Genomic DNA, 23,623 nt, shown 5'->3' with positions numbered 1-23,623 from the left:
ATGAGGTTGTGCATCGACTATCGTCAACTCAATAAAGTGACGATAAAGAATAAATATCCATTGCCACGAATTGACGATTTGTTTGATCAATTAAAGGGAGCCTCGGTGTTTTCAAAGATAGATTTGAGGTCGGGTACTACCGGTTGAGGGTCCGAGAATCGGACATACCCAAAACCGCTTTTAGAACGAGGTACGGTCACTACGAATTCTTGGTGATGCCGTTTGGGCTCACTAATGCCCTGCGGTGTTTATGGATTTAATGAATAGAATTTTCAGGCCATACTTGGATCGGTTCGTAGTTGTATTTATCGATGACATTTTGGTCTATTCGAGATGAAATCGAGCATCTTGAACACCGAGGCTAGTGTTGCAAATCTTACAAGATAAGCGATTATCTGCGAAGTTCAAGAAATGTGAATTTTGGTTGAAAGAGGTTAGCTTTTTGGGGCACGTGGTGTCGCATCGGTGTCGTGGTGGACCCAACAAAATTCGCCATAGTCGATTGGAAACCACCAAGGAATGTTACCGAAGTTAGGAGCTTTTTGGGGCTTGCGGTTATTACCGACGATTTGTAAAGGTTTCTCGACGATAGCCACGCCAATGACGGCTTCTCCAAAAGGATGTTAAGTTCGAATGGACGGAGAAATGTCAGAAAAGTTTCGATCAACTGAAAGCTTATTTGACTGAAGCCCCAATTCTAGTGCAACCCGAATCGGGCAAAGAGTTTGTCATTTATAGTGACGCATCTCTACTTGGGTTAGGTTGCGTATTAATGCAAGAAGGTCGAGTTGTGGCCTATGCGTCGAGGCAATTAAAGCCACATGAGAAAAATTATCCGACTCATGATCTCGAATTGGCCGCCATCGTATTCGCCTTAAAGATTTTGCGACATTACTTATTTGGTGAAAGGTGCCATGTATACTCGGATCACAAAAGTCTCAAATATTTGATGACCCAAAGAGACTTAAATCTGCGACAAAGACGTTGGCTCGAGCTGTTAAAGGATTATGAGCTGATCATTGACTATCACCCGGGAAAGGCGAATGTGGTTGCGGATGCCTTGAGTCGTAAATCATTATTCACTTTACGAGCGATGAATGTGCACTTGTCTGTCCAATCCGACAGTGTGTTAGTGGCTGAATTGAAAGCCAAACCATTATTGACGCACCAAATTCGAGAAGCTCAGAAAGTCGACGACGAGTTGGTTGCAAAACGGGCTGCATGTGTTCCGAACAAGGACTCGGAGTTTCGAATCGACGATGACGATTGTTTGAGGTTCAAAAGTCATCTGTGTGTCCCAAAGAATTGAACTCATTTCGATAATTCAATGAAGCCCATTGTAGCCGAATGGCAATCCACCCGGGAGTACGAAGATGTACAATGAATTGAAACGTCGGTTTTGGTGGCATGGTATGAAGCGAGACATCTCCGACTTTGTTTCGAGATGTCTAATATGTCAACAAGTGAAAGCGGAACATCGGTGCCTTCGTGATTACTTCACCAATCACGATACCCGAGTGGAAATGGGATCGAGTCACAATGGACTTTGTATCCGGACCGCCATTGTCGCAAGTAAGAAGGATGCGGTTTGGGTCGTGGTAGATCGATTGACTAAGTCGGCCCACTTTGTCCCCGTCGACGCACGGATTTTCAATGGACAAATTAGCGGAATTGTACGTTTCTCGAGTTGTGAGATTACACGGGTGCCTATTTCTATCGTGTCGGATAGAGATCCGAGATTTACCTCGCGATTTTGGAAAAAGTTGCAAGAAGCTTTGGGTACCAAGTTGCATTTCAGACCGCCTTTCACCCCAAACCGATGGTCAATCCGAACGGATAATTCAAATACTCGAGGATATGTTGAGATGTTGTATCCTTGAGTTTAGTGGTTCATGGGAGCAGTATCGCCTTTGATTGAATTCGCACAACAATAGCTTTCAATCAAGTATTAAGATGGCGCCTTACGAGGCTTTATACGATCGTAAATGCCGTACCCCATTATTCGGACTGAACTTAGTGAAGGTAAATTCTTGAGGTTGATTTGGTTAAGGATGCCGAGCAAAGAGTTCGAGTAATTCGTGAAAGTTTGAAAGTCGCCCGGATCGCCAAAAGTCGTATGCGGATTTGAAAAGAAAAGATATTGAATATCGGGTTGGAGACAAGGTCTTTCTCAAAGTTTCACCTTGGAAGAAGGTGCTTAGATTTGGCCGTAAGGAAAATTGAGCCCGAGGTTCATCGGGCCATATGAAATATTTGAACGAGTCGGTCCATCGCGTATCGTTTGATTTTGCCCCGAACTTGAAAGGATTCACAACGTCTTCCATGTTTCGATGCTTGACGCTATAGATCCGATCCATCGCACGTGATTAGTCCATCGAAATTGAAATTCAAGCTAATATGAGTTATGAGGAAGAACCGATTCGTATCCTATCACGAAGTGAAAGAGTTATAAACAAGCGGGTTCCGCTAGTGAAAGTGTTATGGCTCAAGCACGGGATAGAAGAAGCTACTTGGGAGACCGAGAACTCTATGAAAGAACGATATCCAAACCTATTTACGGTAAGATTTTCGGGACGAAAATTTCTTAAGTGGGGAGAGTTGTAACACCCAAAATTGACCCTAGTCGGAATGTGGTTTCGGGACCACAAAACCGAGGCATAAAAATAATTAAAATTTATTTTGATGCCTATAATATGTGTGTGCTCATGTATGACATTTTATGATGATTGATTTAGTGTTATAAAGGTGAATTTCACTAGAAAGGACTTGTGTGAGAAAATTTAGAATTGAGATAGGCAAATGTGGAAGTGGTCTATTGATGCACACTAGGAAATGTTGTCCTTGCATGTCAAATTCCCCAAATTTGACTATAGTGGCCGCCAAGGTGGGCATGATGGGCAAGGAAAACATGTTTCCAACATGTTTGGCTAGTGAGTTATGTAGGAAGTATTATAATAAAAATAAGCATAAAAAAATGAAAAAAAAAAAGAGAAAGATGAGCTTGGATGCCCCTTGTTGCCGTGAGTGTGGAGAAAGAAAGAAGAATTTTTGTTCATCATTTTTCATTTCCTTTGGGCTGAAAATTCTAAGGAGGAAGGAAGGAATTCTTGTTTCATGTTGGTTTGGAAGAGGTTTAGGAGGAGGTTTGGCCATACTTGTACCTAGATTAAGGTAAGTTTGATGTTTTGCCATGAGATTCATGTATATTTTAGTTGCTAGCTTGATGTTCTTGTTAGCCCATGGTTCAAATCTTTGTTATGTCATGGGAATGAAATTCGGCCAAAGTGAATATGGTGTTAATGCCATTGCATGCTAAATATCAAGCTTGATAATGATTCATGTGATGGTAGATTGAGGATTCTTAGATTTTCTTTTAGCATTTTTGAATGAGATACTAAGTTCTTTGTTTAACCATGACCAAATTGAAACGGTATGGTGTTGTGGTATTCGCCATGTTGTATCCATAAGTATGATTCATGCATGTTGCATGGTAAGTAAGATTTAAGCTTTGGATATGTGTGTATATTTGGATATAAGCCACTTGAGAATTCGCCATTGCACCTACATGAATATATGTTTGCACATGATGAATTGGTATGACATGTATACTATTTTAAGGTGTCTATTTGCTTGTGATGTTGTTTGGTTATGAAATAAATGAGAGATGTGTATAGAACTACAATATGTAATGCGTTAATTAGGAAAATGTATGCTGTTTTTTTTGTGTAGTATTAAGTGTAAAATTAGCCTCCACATAGACATGCATATTTGGCCAAAGGAAGTAGATTGGTGTGCATGTATTCGGTTAGAGGCAACCATATTGAAGCCTTATCTTGGCTTAGATTGTTGACCAAATGGGTAATAAGTGAGGATGGTTGCCGAATATACAAACATACATATGCATGTGTAATTGAATTATGAATGTTTAGCAAGAGGGTTAAACTAGTTGATTTATTGATTAAGCTCAAGGAGTTAAAGAAGGAGAATCAAGCAAGGGAAAGACGAAGGTCATCGAGTAGCCGACTTGGACTGTTTTACCCAACACAAGGTAAGTCATTAAGCGTATATTTGGCGTTGATTTAAATGATCAATATATATATATATGCAAATGTGTTTAAATGAGTTGGTGTGTAAATGGAAATGTATGTGTATGGAATGATGCCATTGTTGAATGTATAAAGGCAGCAAAATACATAAGGTATTGGTCTCGACACTAAGTGTGCGGGTATAAATGGACACGGTGACAAGATTGGCACTAAGTGTGCGGGTTTAAAATTGTACAGCACTAAGTGTGCGAGTTTGATTATATAGCACTAAGTGTGCGAGTTGAATACATATAGCACTAAGTGTGCGGATTCACTATATGTTCTTGCATTACAATTGGCACTGAGTGTGCGACATTATCGAGCTAATCCGGACAGCGGATCGGGTAAGTACCTCGAGCTCTTGATGAATAGAAAATATGTTCATGCTCGGGGTTGAATTTGGTAAGCCTTAAATCTATGTGATGATTGAAATTGTATGGTTGTGCTGGAAATTGAGTTAATGTGTAAAATGCTTGATTATCTTGTTGTGTAGAATATGAAATGTGGATGTATGAATTGGTGCGAGATTGGACCGAAAGGTCCGAGGTATTATGGTATAGATTCGATATGGACGAGTACCTAGCCTCATTTGTTGTACATGTAGTAGTAACTTTATCGGTGGATTGACGAATGCTTATGACTTCTGAGTTGTAAACTCACTCGGTGTTTTCTTGTCACCCATTTTAGGTCTCTTGGACTCGTATTGTTGCGTGCTCGGAACCGTCGTTGAAGTCATCACACCGGCTGAAATCTTGTGGTATTGTTTTTTGTTGTTGAAGAACATTTGGCATGTATAGGCTATTATATTTTGTCGAATTGTGGGTTGTAAACTTTAAGCCATGTGAAAATGGCCTATGTGGTCGCCGAGTGGGATGCTAGAACCTATAGCCACGAGTCTTAGAAACTCAAATTTTGTTAAGGTGGCCATAATTTGTGTCATGTATGATGGATGATTAAGGCCAAGGAAAATTCATGAAATTGGCATAGTCTCTGCAGTAACTGTTGCGGACAGCAGCAGTGAGATGAGATTGAAAAATCACTAAAAATAGTAGAAGTAGAATTAAATAGTGAGTAAATTATGGAACTGAACCTTGATGAATCTATTTTTATATGGATGAAACGAAAGGACCATATGAGCAGTATACTGGGAAATATTAAAGTTCTCGTGAGACAGGGCCAGAACGATTTCTGGGTCCCCTGTCGCGACTTTGAAAATTTACCATACATTATCCAGAAAGAATTAGGAGTCATGCCTTATATGTACAGATTCCATTTTTGAGTCTAGTTTCATTAGAAACTAACGGCACCAGTATTAAAGCCCTGTACAGAAAGATATTCAAGTTGTAACGCGCGGAGGTCAGAGCAGTCGATCCCTGTAACATGGGTGACTTTAACTAATAAACTGTACCAATTGGCCCAACCAAAAATTCTAAAAATAAATCCATGGATGGGTATATGAGTCTAAATTCAGGGAAAATTTACGAAACCAGTTTCTGAGTTTTGGAACTCGAGATATGATTTTTAAGGCGACGGTGACGCAGTTTTCCAGCCTGTCCAGAAATGTCAAATTGGTCGGTACTTTAAGAGGATTTGTCTCGTTAAACCCTCGTGTCCGACACCGGCGTCGGTCACGAGTTAGGGGTGTTACAATGATATACCCAAAGGAAGAGTGAAATAAAAATACGAACAACCATGTTATAATTTGATTGTTATCTGTTGACACTGCTTAAAACCTACTAAGCATTGTAATGCTTACTCCGTTTACCTTGTTTCCTCTGTTTTATAGATCTCATTTGGAAGCTACAGACTCAGAGATCGTCAGCAACTTGTTACACTATCACTATCCACTGCTTGGTACTATTATGTTTTGGGTTATTTTATGGCATGTGTAGAATAGACCAGTGGCAGAAGAATATTTTGGTTAATGTATATAAGCCATGCGAAAATGGCATCTTTTAAATGTGTACTTATAGAAGTTTAAATTGTATCCCTGGTTGTCTTCAGTATTTATCTAAAGGCATCTGTTATGTATCTGCTCCCCATTGAAGTGGAGATACCAGACTTCGATTTGCTCTCTGACAATACAGAGATGCCAAATCATCTTATAAAAAAAAATTTCAAAATTTTTACTGTTCTGATATGAGTTTCAAGTCCGGTAATGCCCTTTTACCTATTCTGGCAACGGATACGGGATAGGGGTGTTACATTTTGCAATCTTTTACAATTTAGTCCTTTTGACTAAATTGAGTGCCCAAACGTCAAAATTTTCGAACGAAATTTTCACGAAATTATTTCGTGAAATCGTAGACCATAAAAATAAAATTTTCTTCGTCGAATTTGTGGTCTCAAAACCACTGTTCCGACTAGGTCCAAAATCAGGATGTTACAATTAGACACCTTTAACTTGTAGAACTCAAATTTTGCACCTATTGCAATTTAGTCTTTCTAGTCAAATTGAGCACTCAATCGATAAAATTTCCTAACAAAATTTTCATTCATTTATTCTATCATGCTGTAGACCTTAAAGAAATAAAAATAATAATAATTATTTGTTCTTCAGATTTGTGGTCCCGAAACCACTGTTCCGATTTGACCTAAAAAGGGCTGTTACACTGTTTCCGTATGTCTGTCTTCAAGTGGTGCGTATTTTTACATTTGCATTAAAATTTTGGGTTTGGTTGTGAAGAGAAAGAAGTCTTGTAACACCCCGAACCCGAGACCATCGCCGGTGTCGGACACGAGGGGTTAACAAGCCAAATCCACATGTTTCGCCCATCAATTTGACATTTCCAGTCAGGCTGGAAAACTGCGTCACTGTTGCCTTAAAAATCATATCTCGAGTTTCAAAACTCGGAAACTGTTTTCGTAAATTTTCCCTGAATTTAGACTCATATATCCATCCATGAATTTATTTCTAGAATTTTTTGTAGGGCCAATTGGTACAGTTTATTAGTTAAAGTCACCCATGTTACAGAGATCGACTGCTCTGACCTTTCCGCGTTACAACTTGAATATCTCTCTGTACAGGGCTTTAATACTGGTGCCGTTTGTTTCTAATGAAACTAGACTCAAAATGGAATCTGTACATATAAGGCATGACTCCTGATTCTTTCTGGATAATTTATAGTAAATTTTTAAAGTTGCGACAGGGGATCCAGAAACCGTTCTGGCCCTGTCTCACAATAGCATTAATATCTCTTAACATGTAACTCCTATGACCGTTTCGTTTCTTCCATATGAAAGTAGACTCATCAAGGTTCATTTACATAACTTATTCACTATTTAATACCATTCCTACAAATTTTGGTGATTTTTCAAAACCACTTCACTGCTGCTGCCAGCATCTGTTTTCAAGGTAGGTCTTATCTATTTGTAGTCTCCATGATCCAACTAGTCTTGCCATACATAGGTTCACCTATGACCATTTTAGCCATTCCAATGGCTGATCATGTGACCAACACTCCCATTTCCAATCCATAATTACATCATGAAACCATATATATATATATACAAATCACAAATGGCCTAAGTTTGTACTTGACTTCTACGAGCCATTTTCGCATGGCCGTACACATATACATCACAACACAATTGAACCGACAAGGGGTAGTCCTATACATGCCATTTCAAAGTTCAACCAAAAATTATACCAAAATGGAGGCTTTGATAGTGTAGATGACTTCGACTTTAATGATCCCGAATCCGTTTGCTATCGAGCAAAATCTATAAAACAGAGAGCCAAAGCAACGGGGTAAGCATTTTTATGCTTAGTAAGTCTCAAGGAATAAAATCAGCTTTAATTAAAGCAATACATTCACATAGCCAAATGCATCATTTCATTAATACACATTCACATAATCATTCGGGTCTTAACCCGGATATAATTTCCAGCATAAATGTCTTCGAGACTTAGCCCGGATATCATTCAATTGCTCATGCACACATACATCAATAATCATTAGACATTCATGTTTCATTTTCGTTACTAAGGCTCAAACACAAAGGTAATCACTAGCATAATCGCCTTCGGGACTTAGCCCGGGTATCATTCAAATACTCATACACACATAAATCGATAATCATTACACATCCATATTTCATTTCACATAATTCAAGTAGGGTCACTTCTCGAGGACTTACCTCGGATGTTGTCGAACGGCTTTTACGGCTATTCGATCACTTTTTCCTTCCCTTGTCCAATTGTGGCCCTCTAAGCTCTTGAGCTAATTCAAACAAATTTAATTTATTAAAACCTCATTATGCTAGCTTATGGCCGAATATGACAAGGAGTTTAAATGGTCATATGGCCACCCTTTAGCTTGAATACACAATGGTCATGCACATTTTATACTACATCAAGCAATTCAATACAATTCATTCAAGCATCAAGGAAAAGCTAAGGCCATCAATAGGCTACCTAAGGCCGAATATACATGTCCAATTTGAGGCCAATTATCCACTTAATACCACACAAAAAAACAGCATGCATTTTACTAGTTAATGTTTTACATATTGTGGCTCAATACTTATAATATAGCATCAAGCACTCATATGGCCGATTATACTTGCAATTTCACAAACATTCTTCAACATTTTCTTCTTTAAACAAACATATTCATCACTTACTTCATAACCAAAACATCATGTGCAAACATATATATACATATATGTGCATGGTCAATTTCAAGGTGCCCATAGCCATCCAAAACACAAATTTTAACTATCATGCAAGAAGCATGAACCATGCTCATGAATGCATCATGGCCGAATACATCACAATCATGCCCCTTTCAACTTCAATCATGGTTAAACAAAAAAGAAAACTCAAAGTCTTACTCAAGATGGCTACAAAGAAATTTCAAGGGTAGACAATCCATCTTTGCATGCATCATTATCAAGCTTCACACTTAGCATGCAATGGCTTTATCACCATATTCACTTGGGCCGAATTTCATTCCCATGACATAACAAAGATTTGAACCATGGGCTAACAAGAACATCAATCTAGCAACCAAAAACATGCATGAATCTCATCGCACAACCTCAAACATACCTTACTCTTGATGCAAGTATAGCCAACCTCTTCCTAATCCTCTTCCAAACCAAGTATGAAGCAAAACTCCTTCCTTATCCTTAGTATTTTCGCCAAAAGGAGAGTGAAAATAGATGAACAAAAATTTTTTTTCTTTGTTTTGTTTCTCTCATGTACGGCACAAGGGGGGAAAGCATCCACACTCATTTTTTTTCATTTCTTTACCCATGCTCTTATTTTATTATTTCTAACATCCACCACTAGCAAAACATGTTTAAGACATGTTTTCTTTTGCCCATCTTCATCACCATGGCCGCCACTTCCTTCTCTTTGGGTAAATTGACATGCAAAACCATTCTTTTGCATGCATATACTATTAGACCATTGAAGATTGGCCTATCACCTTTCAACAATGTTTCATATAAGTCCATCTTAATAAATTCACATAGAAATGATCAAATTAATGCATGCAACTTTCACACATGCATTTGCTAACATCATAAACATAGAATATAACTTTTAATTACTTATAAGACTCGGTTTAATGGTCCCGACACCACTTCCCGACTAGGGTCAAATTAGGGATGTCACAAGTCTAATATGTTCTGTTTTGGCAGTTTAGGTGCAACTCATTAGTACTGCAGTTTACCGCATTGTACTACACATATGTCAGCTCTGTTGCATATTATCATATGGGTGGCCTAGTCCAAATATGTGGTGTGTAGGTTTCGATGGGCCTTTCGAGGTCCTATGTAGTGTGCATGGTTGGTTGAGCTTCTTATAGCTCATTCGTGGTGTGAACAGGGGACGGAGAGGCGTTTGGCTAGATGGGTGGGATTATTTTTTGACTTTTTACATACTATTTGCATCTGGTTACATGTTTATTTGAACGTTGGGGTGCATGTATTGGTACGTATCCACTAAAGTACTTAGTCTTGTGTGATTAAGTATTAGGTGTGATTGGAATTTTATATTTCTGATCGGTTGTTCAGATAATGTTTTGAGAGCATTCTGGTTTGTTTCTTCATCTTTTGCTTCTTACACTTGCCCTTAGTTTTCCCTTTGAGGTACTCTCGTAATCTGAAGTTGGACTTGGCATACTGGAGGTCTCGAAGTGACATGTTTTAAAATGAGCTAATTGGTTCTTTTCTTAGTTAATATTTTGTTAAGTCGTTTTTTATTGTAAACAATTATAAAAATTGTGGTATGAGTTTTGTTTTGGGTTTTCAAAAATTTTATTTTGGACTGAATTTCAGATACTGTGGATTTTTGTTTTCGAATATTTTAAACATAACCTAAATTATCCGTTTGAATTTTTAAATGATTGATTGTTTTATTCGAATTTGGCACAGTGTGTTTGTAACTAGACTTTTGGATAGCATGTTTGATAAAGTTTTTCTACGACCGCTTTGATCATCAATGTGACCCCTGAGATCTGGTCTAAACTTTTAGGCTGGGTTTTGGGATGTTATATTTATTAGTATCAGAGCTAGGTTTGCAAAAACTCGGCCTGTGTTTTTACGTATCCATGTGCGCACATGTTATTTTAAAAAAATTACCACTATGTTTTGAAATTATTGGTGTTTTGGAAATGTTTTACGAGAATAAAATGCCTGAGACTCCGATGCTGGTCCGGGTGGAAATTCGAAACTATAAGATTAGAGCTATTCTACTAGATATTTATGTTGTGTTCACTCTTGGAAATGTAGATTCTTAAGGTTGATTTCGAGGTTCGATATGGATTCTGAAGGTAAGCGAGATCGCGAGGATCAGTCTAGTAAGACTCTTGAGGAGTCGACAATTTCTTTGGGACATGTGTCTGTTCGGGAGTAAAAAGTTAATGTAATTCCACCAACTTTGGGTAGTAATAATCCAGAGGTTGGTATTGAAGCATTGACTCAAGTAGTGAGAGAAGTGTTAGATAAAGTATATGAGGCTAGCTTAGAAAGATATAAAGAGATGGTTCAAGGTAGGTGCATAGATTGTGGGAAGAAAAGAGATCGTAGTCCTTCGAGGTTGGAGCCTTAACCTTCGAAGTGTGTGAGAACACAATGGAGTGTCAATAGCGAAGGTAATGTCAAGGGTTCAAGTGGTGGTGCGAGTGTCTCATTTTGTGGGCACTGTAAAAAGCGCCACCTGGGCGACTGTTGGAAGAAGTCAAGAGCGTGTCTCAGATGCGAGTCTACGGAGCATCAGGTTAGAGAGTGTCCTCGGTGACATTGAGACAGGTATGGGTGTAGGTCATTTTTGACATTGTGTGTTATTATTTTGAATGATTCATTTGACTGTTGGGTGGATAACGTTTATGTATGTGATGGAAAAATATGTATCTACTTCTGTGGCTAATTGTTTTGGGTGTGTGTTTGAGGTCTTGGGTTCGAGCGTCTGTGTATGTAGGTATGTTGATCCGATTTAGGGGTTAGACATTTGGGGTATGGGTGCGGGACTTAAATTATTGGTTTGGGATTAGAGTGTGCAGTAGGAACATAGTGGTAAGTTTTTTGATTAGACAACTGTTCTGTTAGTGGGAAAGTTTGAGGATGAAATTTCTTTAAGAAGGGGCGAGCTATAACACCCCGAAATTTAGGGTTAGAAGGCTTGAGATTGGTGTGACAGCCCAAAATAGACCCTAGCCGGAATGTGGTTTCGGGACCACTAAACCGAGTCATAAAAATAATTAATTGTTATATTCTATGCTTACTATGTGTGTGCATGCATATGTGGAAATTTCATTCTCTAATTTTACCCATTTGTATGAGAAAGTATTAAATAGGGATCAAAGTGAAACATGGTGAAATATGATAGGCTAATTTTAAATGGCTTGTTAGTACATGTTAACAAAAAGGTGGAGTTGCATGTCAAATAATCCCCTTCCTAAGGAGGAGTGGCGGCCATGACAAGGTTATGGGCAAGGAACATGTTTCCAACATGTTTTGCTAGTGGTGTATGTAGGAAGTCATAAAATAAAGACTAGCATTAAAGAAAAAAAAATTGTTCATCCATTCTAAACACTTTGGCGAATGTCCTAAAGAAAGAAAAGAAAAATTTGTTCATCCTTTCTCATCTTCTTGGCCGAAAATACTAAGGGAAAAGGGGGAGGATTTTTGCTTCATGCTTGGGTTGGAAGAGACCTAGAAGGAGATTTGGCTAAGTTTGCATCAAGATTAAGGTATGTATGAGGTTGTGTTGGGAGTTTCATGCATGGTTTGGTTGCTAATTTGATGTGCATGTTAGCCATGGCTCAAATCCTTGTTATGCCATGGAAATGGTATTTGGCCAAAGTTGTTATGGTGATAAAGCCATTGCATGCTAAGTGTGAAGCTTGATGATGATGCATGCAATGATGGATTGTCTACTCTTGAGTAAGATTTTGAGTTTTCTTTTGTGTTTAACCATGATTGAAGTTGAATGGAGCATGATTGTCATATTCGCCATGATGCATTCATGAGCATGGTTCATGCTTCTTGCATGTTAGTTAAAATTTGTATTTTGGATGGCTATGGACACCTTGAAATTCGCCATGCTCATATTGTATATATATGTTTGCACATGATGTTTTGGCTATGAAGTAAGTGATGAATATATTGGTTTAAAGAAGAAGATGTGGAAGAATGCTTGTGAAATTGCAAGCACAATTCGCCTAGCACACATATAAGTGCTTGATGCTATATTATAAGTTTTGGGCCACAATGTGCAAAGCATTAACTAGTAAAATGCATGCTGTTTTTGTGAGGTATTAAGTGCAAAATTGACCTCAACATGTACATGAATATTCGGCCTTGGGTAGCCTATTGAAGGCCTTAGCTTTTCCTTGATGCTCAAATAAATTGTATTGAATTGCTTGATGTAGTATAAAATGTGCATGACCATTGTGTATTCAAGCTAAAGAGTGGCCATATGACCATTTAAACTCCTTGTCATATTCGCCATAAGCAAGCACAATGAGGTTTTAATAAATTGAATTTGTTTGAATTAGCTCAAGAGCTAAGAGGGCCACAATTGGACAAGGGAAGGAAAAGGTGATCGAATAGCCGAAAAAGCCGTTCGACAACATCCGAGGTAAGTCCTCAAGAAGTGACCTTACTTGAATTATGTGAGATGAAGTATGGATGTGTATGATTATTGATTTATGTGTGTATGAGAAATTGAATGATACCCGGGCTAAGTCCCGGCGAATATGCTTGTGAATATATGTGCGTTTGAGCCTTAGTAACGAAAATGAAATATGTATGTCCAATGATTATTGATGTATGTGTACATGAGAAATTGAATGATATCCGGGCTAAGCCCGAAGACAATTATGCTGAAATTATATCCGGGTTAAGACCAAGGCAATTGTGCTAGTGGCTATATCCGGCTAAGACCAAGGCATTCGTGCGAGTTATTCTATCCGGGCTAAGACCCGAAGGCATTTGTGCACGTGATTATATCCGGTTATAATCCGAAGAATCTTGGGCTGGAGGTGAGTGTTGGTTGCTGTAATGAATTCAATTAGTACACTCGAAAAGCCCAAAGGATAAGGTACGTTATATGTGCATTGGAAAGTCGACATGTTTGAGCAACATTCGCTCAATCGACTAATAAACTGTACCAATTGACCCGACCAAAAATTCTAGAAATAAATCCATGGATGGATATATGAGTCTAAATTCAGGGAAAATTTACGAAACCAGTTTCCGAGTTTTGAAACTCGAGATATGATTTTTAAGGCGACGAGGACGTAGTTTTCAGCTGACTGGAAATGTCAAATGGATGGGCAAAACAAGTGAACTTGGCTTGTTAACCCCTCGTGTCCGACACCGGCGATGGTCTCGGGTTCGGGGTGTTACAATTGGTAGGTAGGGTTAGTGGCTAGATCAGACAATTGGGTTTGTTGTTGTGTTTTATGTTAGAATGGGTCTGCTGGTCTGATGGTTGGTTGTGTGTTAGTGTACCTTTAGGTACCGGGTTAGATTTCTTAGGTGTGTTTTGAAGGACTATTTTTTATTTAGTTTTGTTTTGTTTATAAAATCTAAATATTTAGTTATTCTTTTATTTTTATTTATGTCCATTATTTTTATTTTGAAAGAGGCCAAAATTTTCTCACGTTTCTCTCTTCCATTTTCTTTTGCCAGTTTCTTCTCTCCCTTTTCCTCACGTGAGATTTTTTTCCATTTTTTTTGGTTCCAAATTTTTTTTTGTTGGGGAGATTTTACTATTTCCTTCAATACGGTATCGGCATGGTGGGTAATTGAGTTTTAGATCGAAGGTGTGGTGCTTTGATCGCGAAATCAGGCGTGGGTTCAAAACTTTTCAACTTTATTTGTAAATTGCTTAATTTGGTGTCGAAATGCGGCGGGATTTAGCAAATTCGTGTGTGTTTCGGTAATGGTACAATCGTAACATTGTTTCGATGTTATATTGCATCAAATTCGGTTTATTATAGTATGTTTCTGAATTTTTGGAGGTTAGAGAGTGTTTGGTGATGAAATTCACAATTTGCTGGCAATTTCGAGATGGTTTTGTGACCACACGAGCGTGTGCCACACATAGGCGATCCACAAAACTGTGTGCATATGGGAATTAGGGTTTTTTGGCAAATTTTGGTGCCACACGGCCGTATGGCTGATTTGGGGATTTTAGTCAATTTTCACATGGGCCAGTGTCTGCCCTGCACCTTATTTAAGCACAAGTAGGTAGAGTTACAAGGGCTGTCCACATGGCCATGTTCCTGGGTCATACATGTGACAGCCTTAAAACGACCCTAGTCGGAATGTGGTTTCGGGACCACAAAACCGAGGCATAAAAATAATTTAATATTTATTTTATTGCCTATAATATGTGTTAACTCATGTGTGACATTTTTGATGCTTTAATTTAGAGTTATAAATGTGAATTTCACTAGAAAGGACTTAGTAGAAAACTTTGAAAGTATGATGGGGGAATGTGTGATGACTAATTAAAGCATGCATGCAAAACAATTGCCTTGCATGTCAAATACCCCTCTTTTTACAAGTGATGGCCGGCCATGACAAGGGAGTATGGGCTAAACATGTCATGAAACATGTTTTGTTGGTGCATTAGGGAGAAACAATAAACAAATAAGTATGGGTAATAAAGAAAGAAAAAAAAAATGTGTGTGTGAGTGAACCCCCCCCATTGCCGTGCATGGAAGAAAAGAAAAGAAAAAAATTTTGCTCATCCATTTTTTCTCTCTTGACCGAAAATACTAGAGGAAGGAAGGAATTTTGCTTCATGTTTGGTTTGGAAGAGGATTAGGAAGAGGTTTGGCTATACTTGCATCAAGATTAAGCTCAAGAGCAAAGGGGAACTAGATCCGACAAAGGGAAGGAAAAAGTGGTCGAATAGCCATTGAAATCGTTCGATGACATCCTAGGTAAGTCTTCGAGTAATGACCCTACTTGAATTATATTGAAATCATGCTCCTTGTGTGTGTGGCTATTGAGCCGAAATTGTAAAGGTTTGATAAATATTTTTGTGTTTGAGCCTTAGTAACGAAAATGAATTATGGATGTGTCGTGAATATTGATATATGTGTAAATGAACATTGGAATGATATCCGGGCTAAGTCCTGAAGGCAATTGTGCTAGTAATTATATCCGGGCTAAGACCCGAAGGCATTCGTGCGAGTTGTTATATCCGGGCTAAGACCCGAAGGCATTTGTGCAAGTTACCAAATCCGGGTTAAGACCCAAAGGCAATTGTGCGAGTCACTATAACCGGGCTTCGTCCCGAAGGCATTTGAGCGAGTCATTATATCCGGTTAAATTCCGAAGGTACGTGATTCGAGAATAAACGATCTTGCTGTAAAATTTTAGTTAATACGCTTGAAAAATTCCAGCAATGAGGTATGTTCATATGAGCTTGAATTAGTTGATTCCCTTCGAATAATATTCGCTCAGTCGAGTAATGAGTTTCCGGTATTTGACTAAGGTGATCCCTTATGTATGAACATAGGGGTTGGAATGTGAAATGAGTATGATATTGAGAATTTGTGCATATGAAACTATCCGTTAGCTTTATGAATGCTATGCTTTTGTTGTGCTGGAATTTCTTGCTCAAACTTACTAAGCATAAATTGCTTACTCCGTTTTCTCTGTTTCTCTGTTTTATAGATTTTGCTCGTTAGCTATCAGATTCGGGATCATTGAAGTCGAAGTCATCCAGACTATCAAAGCCTCCATTTTGGTATAATTTTGGTTGAACTTTGAAATGGCATGTATAGGACTACCCTTTTGTTGAAGGTCATGTACCTTTCGGTTTTGTGTAAACTTGGATAGCCATGCGAAAATGGCTTATATACGTTTTTTTGTATAGTACTATAATCGTTTGTATGTCGATCATTATGAGGTATGGAATTGTTTTGAAACGATTAGCCATTGGAATGGTTAATCATGATCACACTTTGTGCTATGTATGCAAAAAGGGGCAATTGAATCATGGAAATCATGAAATAGGTAAAGCCTACCTTAAAGACAGATGCTGACTGCAGCAGTGATGTGGATGTGAAAAATCACTAAAAATAGTAGGAATGGTATTAAATAGTTAATAAATTATGTAAATTAACCTTGATGAGTCTACTTTCATATGGAAGAAACGAAACGGTCATAGGAGTTACATGTTAAGAGATATTAAAGTTCTCGTGAAACAGGGCCAGAACGGTTTCTGGATCCCCTGTTCCGACTTTGGAAATTCATTGTAAATTAACCAGAGATAATTAGGAGTCATGCCATATATGTATAGATTCCTCTCTGAGTCTAGTTTCTATAGAAACAAACGGAATCAGTATTAAAGCCCTGTACAAGGAGATATTCAATTCGTAACGCACAAAGGTCAGTGTAGTCGAACCCTGGGATAGGGGAGACTTTAACTAATAAACTGTACTAATTGGCTCGACCAAAAATTCTAGAAAAAAATCTGTGGATGGAAATATGAGTCTAGTTTCAGGGAAAAATTACGAAACTAATTTTTGATCTTTGAAACTCAAGATATGATTTTTAAGGCGACAGTGATGCAGTAACCAGCTTGTCTGGAAAATTCTAAATGGACTGTGAAAATAGTTAAGTCTGTGTGCACCTTGTGTTCGATTCCGGTAACAGACTCGGGTACGAGGTGTTACAATACAGGCATGTTTCATAGTCACATGGCCATATACCTCCTTCATATGTACGTGTTAACCCCACACAGCCTAGGCACTTCCACACGATCGGGGCACACGACCGTTTGACTATGTTACCTAGTAGTTAGGTACCGTGACCTCTGATTCTGAATTTGGTCATCTGACTATGTGCATTTCTGATTCTGTTTGACTAAAGTATAGATGTTCGCAAGTTGTGTGTATTGTTTCTGTAAGTTAGTTAATAATCTATTTGCATACAGGCATTCGCATAAAATTTTTGATTCTGTATTCTATTTCTATATGTCTGTCTTCAAATGGTGTGCATTTTTGCATTTGCATTAAATTTTTGGGTTTGGTTGTGAAGAGAATGAAGTCTGATTTGTTATGTTTGGGCAGCTTAATTGCAACTCATCAGTGCTGCGATTTACCACACTGTACTACACATATGTTAGCTTTGCTGCATATTATCATCTGAGTGGCCTAGTCTTCATACGTGGTGTGTAGGGTTGGATGGGCCTTTCGAGGTCCTATATGGTGTGCATGGTTGGTTGAGCTTCTTATAGCTTATTCGTGGTATGAACAGGGGACGAAGAGGTGTTTGGCTGGATGGGTGGGATTATTTTCTGACTTGTTACATACCATTTGCATCTGTTTACATATTGTTTGTCTGAACGTTGCGGTGCATGTATTGGTACGTATCCACTAAAGTACTTAGTCTTGTGTGATTAAGTATTGCATGTGATTGGAATTTTGTATTCTTATTTTGTATTTCGGATCAGTTGCTCGGATAATATTTTGAGAGCATTCTGGTTTGTTTCTTCATCTTTTGCTTCTTACATTTTCCCTCAGTTTTCCTTTTCAGGTACTCTCGTAATCTGAAACTGGACTTGGCATACTGGAGGTCTTGAAGTGACATGTTTTAAAATGAGCTAATTGGTTCCTTTCTCAGTTCTTATTTTGTTAAGTCATTTTTTATTGTAAACAATTATAAAAATTGTGGTATGAGTTTTGTTTTGGGTTTTCAAAAATTTTATTTTGGACTGAATTTTAGAGATTGTGGATTTGTGTTCTCGAATATTTTAAACAACCTAAATTATTCGTTTGAATTTTTAATGATTGAACGTTTTATTCGAATTTGGCACAGTGTGTTTGTGACTAGACTTTTGGATAGCACGTTTGGTAAAGTTTTTCTACGATTGCTTCGATGATCAATATGACCTCCAAGATCTAGTCTAAATTTTTAGGCTGGGTTTTTGGGCGTTACAATACAATTACTAATCAACACTTATAAAAACATTCGAAACCCATAACTATCGAAATAATCCTTTATATAAGATATTCTAAAGTACACACATTTTTTTGGCTATATTCAAATAAAAAACCCCTAAAACAACATCACTTTCGGTACAAAATTTTCTTATAGCGTCTTTGCCTCCCATCCCATGTGCAAAAGAATCAATAAACCAAATAAAGTTTTCACACAAAATAACCCTTCTCCTTCTACCTTTTAGGAATTTCAAGCGTGATCTTAAGAAGAAAACTTACTACTATTTAATATTACATAAGGTTATTTGTATAGTTTATTTTTCTTAGTATAATTATTTCTAAAGTTTCTTTACAGTTTATTAAAATAAAAAGTAATCTATTTAACTTTTCTTAGTATCAATAAACATATTGAAACCAAGTCAAAACATATATATTGTCCCTTATATGAGCATTCGAGGCCTTAAAAATGAATTAGAAGCAAGTCAGGACTAAATAGGAAACTCAAAAAAAATTCAGGAAACAAGGAAAATTTCCAACATTGTAGGGGTCACACAGCCAAGAGACACGCTCGTGTCTCAAGCCGTATGGGCATTCGAAGTAGGGACACATGACCATGTCCCAACCCATGTCCTTGCCTGTGTAATTCACTGACTTGGTTACACGGCCAAGCCACACGCCCATGTGCCAGGCCGTGAACCCTTCGAAATAACCTCACATGCTTGTGTGCCAGGCCGTCTGCTAGGCCATGTAATAACCTGACTTGCAACCTTTTGAAAGCTACAAGGGACACATGACATTGTCACCTGGCTACGTGTTACACACAGCTGAGACACGCACTCGTGTCTTTACCGGTGTGGACAAAAATAGGCTATTTTACAAGTCATTTTTCTCACCCAATTTGGCATGTACCTTCAACTACAAATGTACGTATACACAAGCCATAATAAGGCACCCAAAACATGCATATTCTAGCCTTATAAAAAATTGTGTGATCACATACAACCAATATACCCTTAGGTACCTCAAATGACAATATATAAACATGTATAATCATGTACTCTATTTGACTAAAATACTCAACTAGCTTATAAGCACATTTTCCTCAATACATCCTATATAGTTCACTTACCAAAACTTCTTAATTGGTACCAAATATGCCATTCTAGACTAGTACCAAATCACCATATAAGTCATACATACAAAATTACCAATTCACCACAAAATTCATCAAACCACAAAACCCATTTAACCATCCTTGTACCTTCCATTAATCAAACAAAAAATAAGCCACATATCAACCATGACAAGGCTACTTATATACATATCAAAATATACCAAAACACAAGCCAACTCAATTGACTATATTCACAACAAAACATATAAGCCAACATTAGCCCCAATACCTATACATGCCATTATAACCAAAATTAAACAACCAAATGTACCAAAAGAGCTGATGGATAGTGTGATATAGCTCCAACAAGCTTCCAACCCGAACGAGCTTCTGATTCACTATAAAACACAAAAAATAACGTAGAATAAGCATTTAAGCTTAGTAAGTTCATGTAACATAGAATTTAACTTACCATTTAGTCTTATAAAGGTAAGTAAACAAAGCATATCCCAACACAAGTTAGTCAAAAGCCTAAACACATATACACTAACCATGTTAGCCATGTAAATACATATATAAACCAATAATCATGTAACAACTTAGTTTTAGATAAATCGGAACAGTGGTTTTAGAACCACAAATTCGAGGTCAAAAAATTATTTTAATATTATTTTTTGTGTTTCCAGCATGTGATTATATATGTGTGAAAGTTTTGTGAAATAATTTTATCGTTTGGATGCTTAATTTGAGAAAATGACTAAATTGTGTAAAATGCAAAATTTGTATTCTATTTGATTAAGGTGTCTAATTGCTATAGTTGATTAAATGCGAGGTCCTTATGATGTTATTATGCCATTGATAAGGTTAATGGACATTAATGGCCTTATAATTGATGTTTTAAATGTTAATAAACCAAGGTTAATTAGGTAATTTATGAATTTAGTATATTAAAACAAAACAAAAATTTAAAATGGTGTTCATCTTTCTTTCTACAATCGAAAACAAAAGAAAAAGAAGCCATTTTAGGGTTTTGATATTCGGCTAGCATATTCTTTGATTAAGATATGTCTTTTGCTCAGTTTTTAATGATTTCTATGTTTTTGTGATCGTTGCTTTGAGTACCAGCTAGCCCGTGCCTTAATTTTCTAATTTGTTGATGATTTTATGAAGTTCCATTGCTGAATATATGTGCTTTGTGATGGTTGATGATGAAATATGGAAGATAAATGATAGATTAATATGTTTTGTTAAGTGATTTTTAGAGAAAATACAAATTAGAGATTAATTTGTGAAAAGATAAAAATGTGGGGATAAAAGTGTGAATAAATGAAAGATATGGGATACTAAGGGCATAAGGGTAATTCAACCAAGCATAGGTCTAAATTGAATTTTGTGTATTTATGAAATAGGGACTAAATTGAATAAATGTGGAACTTTAGGGGCTAAAGTGTAAAAATGCCCAAATAGGTATTTTTGGACTAAATTTATTGAGTTGGTGATTAAATGAGTTAATTTTGAATGCATATAGATCAAGAACAAAAGAAATCGAATTTAGATCGGGGGAAATCAAAAGTTGTTGAGTAGTCGATCTGATCCATTCAATGTATATACGAGGTAAATTCATATGCAAATAAATGTCTTTAAATTGAATTATACATGTTTAATTGTCATTGAATTGTTATGAATGTTGAACGAGCAAATACGAGCAAGAATCGACAGAATTACGACATCTGAATGTCCCGTACGAACCTTAGGAATAGTATAGGATTCGAATGTCATGACATTAGGATTACCGAGATATGATTACATGTAAGACCATGTCTAGGACATTGGCATTGAATTGTGATTACGTGTAAGACCATGTCTTGGACATTTGCATCGTTTTATGATTTTGTTTAAGACCCTGTCTGGGACAGTGACATCGATATGTGATAACATGTAAGACCATATCTGGGATATGGCATTGTACGAGCTATTGTGATTTTCGAGTATCCTTAACGATTCTGAATGGTTCAATAGGCAAAGTCAAGTCAAGAAAGAATATATGAATGAGTTAAGTGACTCAAGTACGTACAATATTCGTACGAGTATTGAAAAGAGAAGTATTTGATGAATTCAATTATGATATTGAATATGTGTTTAATGAGAAAGGTTTGTGAACTTGTATGTGTTTAGCTATGCTTAGCATAATTGAATTGATATGCAAATACTCTTATGATGATTTTATTTTTATGTGACTTACTAAGCTTTTAAAGCTTACTTTGTGTGTTCTTTTCCTATTTTATAGATTAGTGAAGCTAGCTCAGACTTGGATCATCAGGAATCGTCATCACACTATCGATCATCTTGTTGGTACTTTTGAAGCTTTGTATATATGGTATATGGCATGTATAGGCTAGTATTATCTAGGTATGTTTTGGAGTTATGATATTAGCCATGAGATTTGGCTTGTAAATGGTGATGTGTATGGCCATTTAAGTTGACTTGAATTATTTGTTTGATAAGTGATATATGTGATGTATATATATATATGGCCTTATGTTTTGGCATATTTTGTGATGGCTATATTTTTGCTTGTGTAGCTAGTTGACAATTTGTGTATTAATGTTTAGAAGATGGCATGTAGTGGCTTGATTTTGAGATGATGATATGGTATGTTTTGTGACAAGAAATAGTAATTAAAATGATGAAGAAATGCATTTAGAAGTTATGTAAATTTGATGATTTTGGTATAATGATTTGGTATGTTTTGGCCATGGATTTAAGTAGTTAAGAGGATAGTTTGTAAATGGTATGAATTGTATATGAATTGACATGTTTTGGCTGCCTAGAAATGTATTGAAATGGTACCATTTTGATTGCTAGGTGTGTATGAGAAAAGGGTGGCAAATTGGCTTTACAGGTAGCCTATTTTTGTCTACACGGGTAGAGACACAGGTGTGTGTCTCAGCCGTACGTGACTCACGGTCATGTTACACGGCCGTGTGTCCCCTGGGGTAGCCCTTCGAATTAAGTCAGTATACCCTACAGGTCTGGCATGACCTAGACACACGGGCGTGTCTATTGGCCGTGTGTAGTACACTGGCTGGCACACGGGCATGTGGCTGGCCGTGTGACCCAAGTCAATAACCCCTCCAATTTTCCCACGGCCATGGCACATAGGTGTGTCTCCCACCGTGTGGTGCAAGTTAGTATGTATGCCCTGTTTTCACATGGTCTAAGACACTGGCGTGTCTACTAGCCTTGTGAGGCACACGTCCTGTTCACAAGGGCGTGTGACACTTGAATGTTTGAAAATTTCATGTGTTTCCTAAAGTTTACAAATGTTATCGGTTTAGTCTCAAACCTTTTCCAAGCATGTTCTAAGGACTCGTAGAGCCTTATAAGGGACATTGTGATTATATTGATCGATGTTTATGTGAAAAATGTATGATTTATGTTGTGATTGATTGGTAATACCTCATAACCCTATTCTAGCTATGGATACGGGTTAAGGGTGTTACAAATCATGGATGAGCTCAACAATTAATCAAGTTTCATGTACATGTATCATCCATTCCATATATCTATATCATGTAATATCATTTCCGTGTATTTCGTGTGTATACCTTTAAAAGTTCGTATTGAACTCATATCATTTCGTATCATAACATTTCCCGTTGAACCATTTAGAATATCGTTGGATACCCAGGATAGCTCACACATAGTGTGCTAGCTCATATAACTATAATATGTCAATTCATAAACATGTATGCTCATACAAGCTATGAATCAGTATGCTCACTCGAGCTATAGATCGATATGCTCTCACGAGCTATAAATCTGTATGCTCATATGAGCTATAAATCGATATGCTTCTATGAGCTATGGGTCAGAACGTAGCTACACGATGCTACTCACACAAGCTATGGAGTATTCGCAACACATGCAGGACCTCAGCCATAGGTAGAACATTTAGGACTAGCACCCAAATTATGTAAACCCTAATAACATATCATTTGTATCCT

Source organism: Gossypium arboreum, chromosome 2 (assembly GCF_025698485.1).
Source record: "Gossypium arboreum isolate Shixiya-1 chromosome 2, ASM2569848v2, whole genome shotgun sequence".
Lineage (NCBI taxonomy): Eukaryota > Viridiplantae > Streptophyta > Magnoliopsida > Malvales > Malvaceae > Gossypium > Gossypium arboreum.
Note: the sequence above shows the minus strand (reverse complement) of the source record.